This window comes from Peromyscus leucopus, chromosome 11, assembly GCF_004664715.2.
Source record: "Peromyscus leucopus breed LL Stock chromosome 11, UCI_PerLeu_2.1, whole genome shotgun sequence".
NCBI lineage: Eukaryota > Metazoa > Chordata > Mammalia > Rodentia > Cricetidae > Peromyscus > Peromyscus leucopus.
This window is the reverse complement of record NC_051072.1, coordinates 19,885,832-19,899,935: the sequence shown is the minus strand read 5'-3', so window position 1 is coordinate 19,899,935 and position 14,104 is coordinate 19,885,832. Positions and strand designations below refer to the sequence as shown.

At 44.3% G+C, this 14,104-nt stretch overlaps 1 long non-coding RNA gene across 1 annotated transcript; it reads left to right on the top strand.

Moving 5' to 3' along the window:
• The first annotated feature begins 1,262 nt into the window (after nucleotides 1–1,262).
• Nucleotides 1,263–2,815, top strand: LOC119088709. The gene is made up of 2 exons (XR_005092404.1): nucleotides 1,263–1,518; nucleotides 2,271–2,815. It is a non-coding gene; the product is annotated as an uncharacterized LOC119088709 (long non-coding RNA).
• The last annotated feature ends 11,289 nt before the right edge of the window (nucleotides 2,816–14,104 follow it).

Sequence of the window (14,104 nt, the reverse complement as noted above, 5' to 3'; positions counted from 1 at the left end):
GATTAAGGTTTTCTCTGCAGATTATACTTTTATGCCCTGTAGTTCATTGCTTGAAGTGTTAAGTAGTTTTGTCAAAATAAGCAGGGCTGGAAGGATTTTTAGAAACTTACAAATCACCTAAGTCTTGCTGAGTAACACAAGGGACCTTTCCCCCCTTCTCCCTCTTTTTGTTTATTTATTTTTTAATTGAATGGTAGTGACTCGGGGGGTGTGGAAAAATCAGCCATATGAAAAGATCAGCTGGGAACTTCTAGAGTCTCAGAGAAGAGGAATACCAGCGTGGCAGTCTGTTGTATTTGACTCTTAAAAATTGTCTCACAAATGATGCAGTTAAAGAAGCCACATAAAGAGAAGGGATTTTCTCCTGAATGCTTAACTGCCTGCAGACAAAGTCCAAAGGGGATGTGAAATCCGACCCTGGAGGCCTCTCTGGAGTGCTGTGCTAATCAGTGTTATTTTACCCACTGAGAAGTCAGTTCTGCTTAAAGGACTTGGTGGCAGAAATAAGCTTTCATTTGCTTAAAAATGGAACATTCCCCAGAAAGAGCACTTGTTAGAAAGCCATCAGTGGTATTGTGTCCTTGGTTCTCTCCACCTGTGACTGTTGGCCACTTCCTCTGACTGGCTCTCCTAGGATCCACAAGAATGGGTCTGCCCTAGTCCAAAAAGTTGCTCCTTGGAACTCATCCTGGCCATCAGCTGCCGAGAGAGAGTGCTGATCTGTTCACCCTTCTACTTTAGTCTTTTGGGTCATCTCTGGGCTTGGCCACACTGAGAAGCTGAGTAGATGCCTGAATACAGTATAACAAAGAGCAGATGTAAGCTGCAGATGAGGTGAAACCCTGACCGTGATTGGCGAACCTTGACGTGCACTCGTGGGGGTTGTTTTGGTTTTCGGTTTTGTGTTCTGGGCTGGTACCGTCATTTACTTCTGGGTCAACTCCTTGTACCTGGGTCCTGGCAGTTGCCAAGGAAATTATTCTTTGACTTTGATTTCTCCTAGGATTCTATTTTTCTCCGCCTCGCTTCCATTCTTATAGGTAAGAAATCCATCAACAGACTGAAGGACTTGCCAATACTCCCAAACCACTAACAAAGGCTTTCAGAGCACCAGTTCACTCCCCAATGTTTGCAGGGTCCGGGAAACCTCATATATTATTTATGACCCCTCTCTCCTAGGAGGCGAATTGCAAGGCAAAGTTAAGTCGTACGGGTGGGGGTGTGAATTTGGCCCAGGCAAAGCAAAATCATGCAAAGGGGAGAGAAAAAAAAAAAAAAAAAAAAACCCAGAGGGAAGGTGTGAGAGCCGGAGGCTGCCAGAGCCTGCTGGTTCTCAGAGCTGGGAGCACTGGAGCATGAGCACCATGAAGCACAGCTGTGGGGTGGAGCAAAGTCCAACCGGAGGTTAAGGATCATAAAGTGCACCCCCCCCCCCACGGCGCTGTATCCCTCCTGACTCTCTGGAGATCGCATCAGAAAACTATTGATTGCTCAATCATACAAACCGCAAGAATAAAGGTAAGTGTTGACATCAATGACCGGAATGGCCCTAAAGAGAACTGCCACTGCACAGGTCTAGTCGTATCTGGGTCACGGTGCCGAGAGAAATGATATTCTTCCACCTCTGACATTTTGTATTTCCCATCCCTGTCACTTTTCCCCCTTTGGTCATTCCTATCCTGATGGAACCCCCAAGATGGACCCCTCTGCTCTATCCATTCCCCAAGCCGAAGCTGCCTTTGTGTTTAGATCATCATCTCTCTGTTAAGTTCTCAACACCGATTAAACCCCTTAGGCAGCATGGCAGCCTCACACTGAGGACTTAGAATGCCTTATATGCAGGTGCTGAATGACTGCTTGAAGATGGGACTCAGCTGACTTTGAAAGCCCAGATAGGCCATGATGAAAATTTTATAGACATTGGCATTAGAATTCCATATAACTTTCACATATTAAAAGTATTATTTTGATTGCTTTTCAACTCTTTTAGAAGGTAGAAAACATTCTTGGCTTGGGATGATAACAAGTAGATGATAAGGCTAGATTCCATCCATGGGCCATAGCTTCCTGACCTCTGCTTTGAGATTGAAAAATGCCACCAGGAAGCAAGCTGCATTCAAAGTGTATTGTGGTTCTTTCCCACCTCTGAAGACGTGGTAGGACAGGGGATAAAAATGCCAGTCATCAAAGCCTCAGATGCAGGATCAGTCCATGATCCCTGATGGGCAGACAACAGGACGGACTTACAGAATTCTCTGCTTTTCTTCCAGATAATGAGGCTGCAGGCCCAGACGCCTTTGTAATTTACACGGCACGTTCCTTAAACCCCTGCCCTTTATCTGAAGTTGGCACCAGGGACCATGGGGGCGAGTCAGAGTTTTCATGACAGCGTATGGTTTTCAAGGCATTTAACACACGTTGCCTCATCGAATCTTCAGAACAACCCGAGAGATAGAATAATGTTTTTCTTCATTTTTATGAATAAAGAGAACACAAACAAAACCAAGGCTTCGAGAAGTCATGGTGTTACTGCCTGAGGTCAGTCACCGGGAAGGAACGCAGACTGTCAGGAGCTCGGGAAAGTAACAAAGAGACTCTGAGTCTTGACCAACAAAGTAGATGGCCAGCCCAGAAAGCAGCAATCCTGCGGTCCCGTTAACATGAAAAGAAGTGGTGCGCATACAAAGATGAAAAAGAAATGGAAGTCCTTGTTTGAATATTTTCAGAAATAGCCAGCCTTGTTTGTTGTAACCTAAAAGCATATCTTAAGGTAAAAAGGGTCTAAAAGCCGAATAAATCTCAAAGATAAAAAGAATAGACTTCAAGGCAATAATTAGACTTCCCCCACGCAGTCTCCGTGCTTTTAAATGGCCGGTACTACTATGTGAGTTTTGGTAGTCTTGCCTATGTCCAAATCTTAAAGCAGGCAGCAAAGAGAATGTTAAGAAAACCACAGAGCTCAGGTTGAACATAAAGGGAAACATGAATTGGGACACAAAGCCTGGGATTGTGACCCTTTCGCACAGACCCGAAGGGGATCATAAAGGCCTGAGGCTTTAATGAACCACAGCAGGTTAGTGGTGAAGGCGATCCCGCTGCCCGCTTGGGGTAGCTTTCCTTCTGGGAAGAGGTCAGGGAAGTGGGGACAGCCTGCTGCTACTGTCTGCTTCAATCGAGGCCACACAGTGACATCACACAAACCCAAAGGTTTTTGAACACTACCCTCAGGAAGTGTCACTTGATGACAGAGCCGATGCCCTTGCTGGGTGCCGGCCGAGAGCAAGAACTTGGGAGGTTGCACTAATCTGGGTTCAAATCCCCAGTCCTCTCTTACGTGTGCCTGTGGGGCACTTGCCTCTGTATAGCGGATGGCTTATAAAGGGTAATGTAGTCACCACATCATTGGCTTATGGGGAGCCCTAAATAAGACAGTGCATATAAAATGCCTGCCACGTAGCAGGTGAATGGTGCAGATAGGCTCTTGTCACTGGTGTTATTTGTCAGGCCAGTAGCAAACCTGCATGGCTAATGACTCTGAAGAGGCCAAGTCAGTTAGAGAAGGAAAAGCTGTGGATTGGGATTCAAGACAGGACATGCATATCAAATTCTGGCCATGGGGAAAGGCTGTTCACGAAGCTGGGTTGTCTTATCTTAGGAATGGAGTTCATAATGTCTGTCTCACAGGGTCACTGGGAGTATTAAGGAAGACAAGATAACTTTATAAGATTATATTGTTATATTGTATCATAAAAATGCTCAGGACAGCATCGCCAAATGCACACATTTATACATACCACATCTCATTCCATAAAAGATTTGAGACATTCTTCAAACCTCAGGCAAAGCCCAAAACCCACATAAGAAAAAATCCACACAGAATAATGAACTATAAATACAATGTAAAAATGAGGATACAAGAAGAGGTGAAAGTAGGCACAAACAAACATTCAAAATTATTGGCAAGAAGATTGTGTCTACTTTCCCATTCAAACCGAATAGCAAATGTGTCTCCAAGTGTGCTGAGAGGCAAAGGAAAAAAAAATGAAAGGTGTGACTTTTCATTCTTTATTGAAAGAATGCGTATCTGTCTTTCCATCTCTTCTCCCTGTCTTCCCCTCCCGCTTCCTAGAAACAGACTTTCGGAGTCTTTCCTGCAGCTTTACCACAGTTAGTGTTCTTTCTAGATGTCAGAACACAGCAAAGTTACCTTCCTTGCCTGAGATCACACAGTGGTCTGAGACAAGGTCAGGGATTCTGAACCAAAGCCTTGAGGAGCGCTGTTTTGCTGGGGCCTTGCTGAGCTGTTCACTGTTGAGTGAGCCCGGGACTGCCTCAGTGCTGAGCAGTGTGTTGGTTTTCAGTGCAAAAGGAGCGGAATTCAAGTCTGCTGTTATCTCTGATATGGATAAGCAGAGTCAGCCTTCGTGGCAGGTATGGCTTGGAGCCACTGAGCGAAGAAAGGCAGCCTATTGCCCTCCAACTTGTGATGATGTCCGCAAGTAGGGGTGTACCATGGCTGAAGGCTGCCTGGGCAGTGAACTTGAGCAAGGGCACAGCAGAATCTTCAGAGTAGTGCTCTTTACCAAAACATTCCAAGTCGGACACGAGTGGGGTAAGAACAGTGTGGAACACACTTGTTAGCAGGAGTGGAACAAGGCAAGAGGGGAAGAAAACAACCTCTCCCCAGAGTTCCACCGGCCTGTGATTCGGATCTGGTAACGGACACCACAACTCTGTTGTCCAGAGTTACAAGTCATCATAAGGAAGTGACATTTGAGTTTACTGCATGGTATAAAGTATATTGTTCCCCCCTGGTCTTTTTAATAGTTCCATAAAGTACTGCGTTAAGGAGCTCCACCAGGTATCATCATATGGCCACCCGGACTGGAGGAACTTGCCCTTTATTGCAGCCCACAGTAAGTGGCACCATCCTGTCTCTCTGGATGGCTATAGGTTATGTTTGCATGGGTTCCAAAGTGTGTTGTACAGTAGGGTTGCTGGGGACACATTGAGTGACCAAGAAGGCAATGCCTTCAGGCCACATTCCAAAAGTAAATGTGCCATCTGATGTCTAGGGCTTTTCTTCTAGTGTCTCTGGATCGACGTCTAGGCCTTACCCCCTGCAGTGTAATGGGGGGGGGAAGGGGGGAGGGAAACAGCAATTGGTCCAGCGCTGTGTATCTGATGTTGAGTTTGAACAAGCAATAGGCTTTAGGTACCACCGGAGCACATGTAAAAGCATTACATATATTTTTAAGTAGCTATCCATCAACATCACCCCCCCCTTTTTTTTAATCTGAAATTTTGACAAGAATTGGCCAGTTGACAGTTTGATGTTAACGGTTTTCAGACAGAGTCTTATATTTAAGAGAGAATGTGTCAATTGACGATGGAACTTTGTTCTTTTGGGGGGAAAACCCAGATTGATGGCAACTGAATTCTATTTAATAAAATGTGAGTAGCTGCCTACTTGGAATGATAGTCATTTGACCACTGCATGGGCCAAGGTACAGAAAGCTGAGCTCATCCTTAGGAAATAATTCTGCAGTTTGTCTAGTACTTGAAGAAATGATTGATTGAGCCTTGAAGCTTTTACATCATAGAGCATGAGAAGCTCTGGCCTGTAAACTATGAGAGCACTTGTTAGTAGTTCTGCTCAATGACCATATAAAGCCTGAATAATATTCTCATGAATAGCACAGTTTTTTATCAGAGTCATTTGATATTGACTGTGTGAATTAGATATACTCTGGTCTCTAAATAAATTTATCTGTTTTAATGAGATAATTGGGTACTAATTAATTGCATTTTGGACAACATCTGCCAAAAACGATTTTAGTTTGGTCTTGTAATCAATTAACTGAGGGTCTGTGCGTCAGGAAGGTATGCTCATGATGGAACGTGATTTGTAGGAATTTGGACCTCAAATGGCTGGCTATGAGGACAGCTAACCTTAGTCCTAGTATTTTAGACACGAAGCCACAGAGTTCACTAGGGAACCCTAAGTGGAATCCTGGCCTCTAATTGGAATGGAAAACATTTGAGGACAGGGACAGCGATGAACACAATGCAGAAAACTAAGCAAAAGCAAAAAGAAGTGTAAGGGGGGGGATTTCCCAGACCTAGCATCACAGACCCAGACTACGCAGTGCTGCACACATACGCAGAGGCTCTGGGCTACAATCCGCTGGCAGAAATCTCCTTCAGATGAAGTAGCCATGGCTATACGTGGTGTCCTTGTCCTTTTCATTCGTGTTATTTTTGTTCTGCCAAGCTATCAGTCACTAGATCACTGGAAATGTGAGTGTCCTTCAAAAGAAAGGTCTCAAGGAGATGGTGGCTTTTAGGAGTCATGGCTATTGTCAGTAAAGGAAAGCTCTTTTTGTCCCTGGAGATGTTGCGGGCTTACTAAAGAGTGTAGCTTCCCACTTACCCCATTTGATATCTTCCATTCTGCAAAATGCAGCCCTGACCCAGAAGTTGAGTGATAACGACTCCACTCCAGAAAGGCCGCCACAGAAACAGCCCTTAGCTCCAGCAGCAGACTTGCTGACAATTCTTGACCAGGCCTTTTCTACAAGTGTTGGAGTCAAGTTTCTCCTGCTCTTTGGATGGCAAGCATGGGCTAAAACAAATAAATAAAGAGAATGTCTCAAGATAGCTGGAGACATTTTGTTTGGAGCCAGGCGTCTGGAGTTATTCAAATTCTAGACTTGGAACTGTATTGTTTCATAAAACTCAAATGTTGTACGTTCATGATAACAATTCTGAATCAAGAACGGACTCAATACTGTTTTCCAGGGCACACATGGTATCTTTTAAATTTGATCACAGAATGTATTTGTAAGCTCAAAATCAAATAATATTTTAGCAGGAAGTTGATGTTGCCATTTGAAGAAAAACAGGTTTGTACTTAAGGCAGACTAAAAATAGAGAGGGAGGGAAAGAGGGAGAGAGGGAGAGGGAGAGGGAGAGAGGGAGGGGAGGAGGGGGAGGGGGAGGGGAAGAGAGAGAGAGAGAGAGAGAGAGAGAGGGAGAGAGAGAGAGGCTTGCACACATGACTGGTATGAAGCCACTGGCACTAGAATTTCCATCAAGGAGGATAGCCGGAAAGAACCAAGGAATGTCAGGATCCACATTCATGTTTTCATGCAAGAACAGCCTTGTACCAGCAAACCCAGAAGTCAGAGCACCATGGGTAATGGCTGGAAACCAGAGATTCTATGGCAATCTGCAAGCCAAGCTTTATGCATTTGCTTATATTTCTGGGGAAACAAGTCAGTGAAAAGAAATCGGTGCAGGGAATGTTGGCAGCATGTGCCGGGGATCCCAGCCCTCAGGAGTTCAAGGCCTGCCTGGGCTACGCAGGGCAATCTTGTCCCAAATAAATACCAACTGCAACAACAGAAGAGACAATGCAGGCAGACTAAGGTTTCTCTGTCTCCTCTTTGCCTTCACTCTTTGCGAAGGCCTGGAGGACAGGAGTTCAGTTATGAAGATGTGTGAATTAAATCGGGATAGAAGTATGACAACCACGGCTGGAAGAAAACCACTATTTCTGTTCAGTCACTAAAGACTAGGAATGAAGGTGTGTCGATAAGTTTTCCTGTTCTTTGTTTCAAGATATGTGGAAATGGATGCTCTGTCTAGAAGGTTTTATTAAAATTGACTTCAAATAACAACAACAACAACAAAAGGTTATTGGTCTTTATGGAGGTGATATTGCAGAGGGGCCATTTACCTAATAACCAAGGCAAGCATCAACTTTGTCTCTTACTGCTCTGAGACTCCAGGAAAGGTTTTTTTGTTTGTTTGTTTTTTTTGTTTTTGTTTGTTTGTTGTTGTTGTTTTGGTTTTTTAACAGTTTGTCATGTTTTAAGTGAAATAGCAGACTTTCAAAACCATGAATTCTGTTGTCAAGGATTGTCAAGGATAGCAGGATACCATCTCAGTGGCATCACAGGTGACCATATCATCTACTCACCTATTCACATCTATGATCCTAAGGTTCTGTGCTTGATGAATGTCAAATTCTCCCCCAAGGCTCATCTGACTAGTGGGGAGAAAGAGTAGTTGGTAAATCCCATAGCAGGGGGTCACACCTTGCCAACTAGAATTTGTAAAGGCTGAGAAAACAAGTCTGCTGTAGCAGAGACCCATGCAAAAGGCAAGAACATCTTTGCAGACTATCCTATTGGAAGCTTCATCTTTGAGTTTCAGCTGGTCTTAGCAAAGAGGAGAGATGCATTCTGGGAAACTGCCCCACAGCTGCACCTAAACCAGGGCCTATTTCCATTGAGTCAATGGCAGCAGGTTCTAGAAAGAACTGTTTAGAGGGCCGACTTGATTGACAGTATTCTCTGAGATATGTGAAGCTATAGGAAACAAGCTCCCAACAGGATTTACGCATCCTTCACTAACTTTCTTCCTCCATCTTTGAGTTGATTTACCTTCTGCTTGCCCATTGTATTAGTCACTTTGGTGTTGTTATAACAAAAAAGGCTGATGCAGAATTATGTATCAAGAAAAGAGGATTATTTGGTTTATGATTATGGAAGCGACAAGGTGCATCAGCATGGCACTGGTGGCCTGACAAACCCCTTGCTGTAGTCACGACACGGTGGAGAAGCAGAAGTGGCCAGTTCAGAAGCACGCAGAGGAACATGTATGTGATCGAGGAAGCATGAACCAGGGAGGTGCCAGGCTTACTCTTTTGTAGCAACTTGCTCTCACAAATACCAATTTCATTCCTACCAGGCATGATTCACTCTGTGGAGACAGTACTAATCTGTTTGGGAGCGTGGCATCCCCAATGGCCTAATCACCTTCCACTAAGCCCCACCTCTTATAAAAGTCTTATCGACATACCACAAGATGCATGAAGATCAAGCTTCCACTATGTGAGTCCCACCGCAGCACCCATGACCTCAGATGTGGCTGCTGGAATTGATAGAAGTAGGAGGTACGTGACACGGACTTCCAAAACCAATAATGCAGGTTTCAGCCTCTTTCAGAGGATGGATATGTGGCAATCAGGGCCATGGAAGTCACTCCTAGTCCTGAATGGCAGAGCACTCATTCCTTGAAAATGCCATGATTCTGTTTGCATCTTATAGTCTGGACCTATAACCAGGACATCCTTGATCTGAACTCCATGGCCTTGATCTTAGAAGATTCTTGCTGTCGCAGTACTGACATGATCCTCGGGTGCTGGGAGCCAGAATTCAGAAGTCTTTTCACAGATCCCACTTCTGTAAGAAAATGGAGCTGAGGGCTGGAGATGTATCTCAGCTGGCAGAGTGTTTGCCTGGGATATAGGAAGCCTTGGGTTTCACCCCCAGCATTGGACAAAAACAGGTGCCACTCGCCTGTAATCCCAGAACTTGAGAGGTACAGGCAGGAGAATGAAAAGTTCAAGTCATCATTCTTCATTACCTTGCAAGTTTGAGGTCAGTCTAAGATACCTGAGCCAGGGAGAGTAAAGGGGAGTGGGACAGGGTGTGGGGATAATTTGTCTGATTGGAGGAGGACCCAGTGACTTCATATTCAACAGGCGAGATCATTATGCTTCTGGGGTCTCCGAGATAACCCTTTTCCAGCTGAGACTGAGGAGAAAATGTGAGTTTTATTTTGAGTAGAGCTATTGCTAGAGAGAAGATGGTAAGCCTAGGGTTGAAGTTGCTAGGTGGGAGGTCAGAGAGCTCCTTGGGGATTATATGGTTATGCAGGTCCATAGAGCTGCCAAGAAGTCAAGGACTACCAGAGAATGTGAGCAATACAAGTGTCAGCCAGGAGGCAGGGGGTTCGAGAACCAACAGGATTTACGGCTGGACTCTGGCAGAAAGGCCCACAGTGAGTGAGAACCACGGGAGGACTCTTCTAACAGGAGCGAGATTACGATGACAGATGGCCCTGTCGAGGGGCTCCTGGAGAAGGTAGCAAAGTATATAAAGCTTATCTCTACGGTTAATGTTTAATGCAAAACCCTTGCTTTAAAAAGTGCTGATGAGACTCAATAGTCACCGACTACAAGGTTAAAGAGATGCTCAGACAGCATCGGCAAAGAGACAGGTGCATGGCACTACGGATGGGAGTTCTACCCAGGAAGGGTTCTCAGGGGGGATGGCATGGAGGAACCCGGGTCTTATTTGGTTCTTGCAGTATGGGGCAACTTCGGAGAAGCAGATGTGCAGGCATTAGGTACACTGTGCCAAGTTGAGTAGGATGCCTTCTTGGTTAAAGTATAGCAGGATTGTTAGGATCGGACCTCTCTCTACAAGGGGGCAAGTGGCGGAAGGAGGATAGTGAGGAAGCCACAATTTATAGTCTGGGAAGAGCTGAAAGGAAGGGCAGTTCTTGTATGGATGCCAATATATTACCGGTCAGGAATAGACATGCAAGAGCATATTAATTAATGAGCTAGACCTCTGGCCCAGGAGACTGTACTCTAATGAGATGGAATATATAAACATATAACATGTAAAGAAAATAATCGGGAAAAGCAAGGTTAGTTAATCTTAGGTTCTTAACAAATGGGATTGTGCTGACACTATCAAGCTTAATCAAAGAAGAGGGAGTTTTATACAGCTCATTAATAATCTGCTTTCCCTGGCCAAAGACATGGCTTGGGCAGAGGCCTGCATCAGAGAACCTGGAGAGACACCCAATTAGATGAGTAAGTGAATTAATAAATGATGTTATTAGAGATTCAATTAATCTAATTATTTTCTTTCTATACCCACCAAATATTCTTTTGCTTTTAAGATAACATTCCTTTGGGATTTTCTGAAATACTGATTATAGGTGCTCCATGTAGTCTTGTCCTTATTACAAGAATCTCTTTTCATAGAACAGTAAACAATCATTTTTTAAAATCATATTCATGAATTTAGCTAATGGTAAAATTTATTTTTGGTTTCTAAAGCTGACAGCCCACTCTAGGCAATGCCCACTTTAAAAAAAAAATAGCACTAGGGATCAAACCTAGGGCCTTGTACATGCTAAAAAAACAAACCAAACCAAAACAAAACAAAACAAAAAACCACCGTGCCACCAAAGGGAGATGGCCATTAGCTAGCAGAATTGGTTTTATTAAGATTGGGGGGCAACATGCAGTATGCCAAGACAGCCCCTGTGGCTGAGGAAGGGAATGAGTTTGGGAAGAAAAATGATTGGGCATCCCTGAAGCATCCTTAAGCAATAGGCTGACCTTTACATGATGGCAAATAGTTGGTGGTGTGAACAGGGTAGTGATGCCTATTTCTGGAAGCTACATAAGGACTAGACTGAATAGTAGACCTTTGCAGGGAGAAAGATAAATAAGAGGAGCACTGAGTCCCAAGTGAGAGATGAGGCAAAGCCCAGAGAGAAGCAAGATGACGGTGGCGGTGGGCAATGTAGGGCAGGCTTCTCACCATGATGCCAGCAATCACCACAAGGCCCATGGATAGACTGTGAGGTGTGTTGTCTTTTTTTTTTTTTTTTTTTTTTCTTTCGAGACAGGGTATCTCTGTGTAGTTTTGGTGCCTGTCCTGGATCTCCCTCTGTAGACCAGGCTGGTTTCAAACTCACAGAGATCCACCTGGCTCTGCCTCCCAAGTGCTGGGATGAAAGGCGTGTGCCACCACTGCCCAGCCAAGTTGTGTAAGTCTTGAAGACAGTTTGTCCAATGTTAGGGACAACTAGTGTAAGTTTATCTGAGGATCAGATTCAGCCAGTGAACTAGGCAATTTAGCATCATGGTAACCAAAATACCTGACAGAAAAAAGGAAGGAAAGATTCCTTTGGGCTCACAGCCTCAGAGGAGTCAATCCATGGTTGCTTGGACCTGGGTACCTTAGCAGAAAAGCATAGCAGAGAGAGAATGTGGCAGAAGACAGCTGTTCCCATCATGGCAGACAGGAAGCAGTCAAGAATACTGTCTACTTCCAGTGACCTACTTCTTCTAGATGGGCCCTGATTCTTAATATTTGTGACCTCCAAACACAGCAATGCCAACTGGGAATCAAACATAAAAAAACCCCTACATTTATGGGGAGCCTTTTATATTCAAACAATAACAACCTACATCAATGAGAAAATGGATTAAAATTCAAGAAATTTCTTTTTTAAAGATTAATTAATTAATTAATTTATTTATTTATTTATTATGCATACAGTGCTCTGCCTGTATGTCTGCCTGCAGGCCAGAAGAGGGCACCAGATCTCATTACTGAGGATGAGTGTGAGCCACTAAATGGTTGCTGGGGATTGAACTCAGGACCTCTAGAAGAGCAGCCAGTGGTCTTAACCGCTGAGCTATCTCCCTAGCCTGGCTCAAGAAATTTCTTACAGGAACCACCTGAAAGAGATAATGAGAAGACAACTAAAAGTGCCCTCTAAGAGAGGGAAGGGAAGAAGAAAGGAACAGAGGGAGGGAGAATGGAAGGGAAGAAATGAAGGCAGGGTAGAAGGTGGTTCTGGTGGGTCCCTTTTAGAGTGCTGTCCACGTAACAGACATTCAGTAAAGCCATTGCAGAATCTTCTAGTGTCTTAGTGCATCTTCTGCTATAACACCACAGACTGGATAATTCACAAACAATAAAATTTTATCTGGTCTGGTTCTAAAGACTTGCAAAGTCCAAGAACTTTTTTCAGCAGGCAAAGGCATTTGGGTTGTGACACAATGTTTTAGAAAGGCAAGAAGCATTTGCAAGACGAAGAGGAAACTTGGGTCAAAGTCATCTCTTATATCAGTGCCCCACCTCTCTGAACATTGCAATGGAGGCATCAATTCTCATGACTTCATCATCTCTCAAAGATTCTTCCTCTTGACACCGTGGTGGTTAAATCTCACCATGACTTTGGGAGGAGACATTCACACGACAGTCTTCAGCCAGAATGCCCATCGTTGAACCCCTGGTCTCTTAGGAGCGCCTGTGCTGATGCCTGCTCTCTCTGTAGCAGTTATTGGGAGCAGGCTGTTAGGAGCACAGGCTCTGTGCAAACGCAGCAGCTCTATTTCCAAGCATCCAGCTGGGAGATCTGAAAGGACTTGCCTACCACAAGGACACATGCCTTTATTTAGATTCTCAAAGACCGTCACAGGCAAGGTCTGACCGTCACAGGCAGGGTCTGTGTGAGAAGGTGCGGCGGCAAGGGGGAAGACCTGGCCGCTCTTCACCCCAGCCAGTCCTCTGTGATTTGTTCTTTCTCTTGGAGTGGGCCAGGGCTCGGCAAACCTACACTCTGTTCCCACATGTCAAGAACAACACTGACATCATCTGGGATAATGGGATTGTCATTCCTTTCCAGAAAGACACAGTGAGCAGGGAGCATTACTGCAGTTGGGGCATTCAGTCAGTGTGTGTTCTACCTGGATAACCCAGGAGACTGTGGGCAAGTATGGCATCACGGTGTGGGCTGATGATATAGTATCTTTAAACTTCACAAAGTGGGCCTGTTTTGTTTAGGAGTGGCTTATTGCCAGATCGTGGACATGCTTTTCTGTATGAGTTTGAAGAAGGTAAAGTTGCAAGCAAACTTGGAGCGTGGGTATTGTCTTAGTCAGTGTTCTATTGCTGTGAAGAGACAACGTGCCCAAGTCAACTCTTAGAAAGAAAGCATTGGGGACTTGCTTACAGTTTCCAAGGTGTAGTTCATTATCATCACGGCAGGGAGCATCGAAGTATGCAGGCAGACATTTGAGCAATAGCTGAGAGCTGCATCCTGATCCACAGTCAGAGAGAGGGAGGGTGACATTGGCCCTGGCTTGGGCTTTTGAAACTTCAAAGCCCACCCCAAATGACACATTTCCTCCAACAAGGTCTAATCCTATCGGAGTTCTACTCCCTGGTGACTAAGCATTCAACTATATGAGCTTATGGGGGCCATTCTTATTCCAACAACCACAAATATATATATATATATATATATATATATATATATATATATATATATGGTTTTAAATGTTGGCAATCATTGTTTATGTGAATGAATGTTCACTAAATAATTCCAGTGGAGAAGCTGGTAAAAGGTATTTTCAAGACAGCTTGAAGTTTTTTTTTTTTAAATTTTGATGTCTATTTTATGTATATGAACATCTTGCCACCATGTATGTATGTAT